The sequence below is a fragment of the Bos taurus genome, chromosome 23, assembly GCF_002263795.3.
Source record: "Bos taurus isolate L1 Dominette 01449 registration number 42190680 breed Hereford chromosome 23, ARS-UCD2.0, whole genome shotgun sequence".
NCBI lineage: Eukaryota > Metazoa > Chordata > Mammalia > Artiodactyla > Bovidae > Bos > Bos taurus.
The window spans coordinates 16,185,607-16,186,983 of record NC_037350.1 but is presented as its reverse complement, the minus strand read 5'-3'; the positions used below and the strand labels follow the sequence as shown (position 1 = coordinate 16,186,983).

Here is a 1,377-nt window from a genome sequence, read left to right as displayed (position 1 = left end):
AGGAATACTTTCACACGTGCTTGCTCATTTAATTTTCATAGCGCATGAATTCAGAATTCCTGGGGTATGAGCTATATAGAATATATATATAAGGCAGTTATTAGTCTTCTTTGAGGGGGCCAGAAGGGACTACCCTTAATATGTATGCAAGCGACTCATGTTTCATTACTAGAGAAAGTGAAAGTTGAAAGATCAGTTCAGTTCAGTCGCTCAGTCATGTCCGACTCTATGCAACCCCATGGACTGCAGCACGCCAGGCTTCCCTGTCTATCACCAACTCCCGGAATTTGCTCAAATTCATGTCCATCAAGTCAGTGATGCCATCCAACCATCTCATCCTCTGTCATCCCCTTCTCCTCCTGCCTTCAGTCTTTCCTAGAATCAGGGTCTTTTCCAATGAGTTAGTTCTTTGCATCGGGTGGCCAAAGTTTGGAGTTTCAGCTTCAGCATCAGTCCTTCCAATGAATATTCAGGGCTGATCTCCTTCAGAATGGACTGGTTGGATCTCCTTGCAGTCCAAGGGACTCTCAAGAGTCTTCTCCAACACCACAGTTAAAAAGCATCAATTCTTTGGCGCTCAGCTTTCTTTATAGTCCAACTCTCACATCCATACATGATTACTGGAAAAACCAAGTTGAAAAATAGGTGCAACTATTTCCAAAATCAGAATGTGTGGAAATTTAAATGTATGTCTAACCCATGTGACGTTGGACCGCTGAATTTTATTTATTTTTTTATATGGAACGCTTCACAAATTTGCATGTCATCCTTGCACGGGGGCCATGCTTATCTTCTCTGTATCGTTCCAATTTTAGTATATGTGCTGCTAAAGCGAGCACGGACCACTGAATTTTAATGGTGTTGCAAAAGAAGTGTTAGGACCTTAGTTGTATTATGTTCTCATGTGCGAACATAGCATGGCTTATTTAATCTATTCCTTATTGATGGGCATGTGGTTGCTTCTGATCTTTTTCTATGTGGACAATGATGCAATGATGAATTATCCCCTATATCATGTTGTCATTGTGGAGGGAAACATAGAATCTCCAGAAGTGGAAATGTCAGGTCAAAGGGTAAATGTACTGTAAATTTTGGAAATATTGTCAGTTGGTTTTTATTATGGTGTGTCACTTTAAAAAATTTTTTTATTTTTGGCTGTGCTGGGTCTTTGTTGCTGTGTGCGGGCTTTTTCCGGTTGTGGTGTGCAAGCTTCTCACTGTCATGGCTTCTTGTGTTGAGGAGCACGGGCTCCAGAGAGTTTGGGCTTCAGAGGTTGCAGCTCACAGATTCTGGAGCGTGGGCTCAGTCGACTGACCTATGGGCTTGTTGCCCTGTGACATGTGGAATCTTTCTGGACCAGGGATTGAACCTGTGTCG

The 1,377-nt window shown here is 42.3% G+C and overlaps 1 non-coding gene across 1 annotated transcript; it reads right to left on the bottom strand.

The window, feature by feature from the left end:
* Positions 1 to 732: 732 nt before the first annotated feature.
* LOC112443924 (U6 spliceosomal RNA) lies at positions 733 to 839 on the bottom strand. Its single transcript, XR_003032325.1, has one exon. It is a non-coding gene; the product is annotated as a U6 spliceosomal RNA (small nuclear RNA).
* Positions 840 to 1,377: the final 538 nt, after the last annotated feature.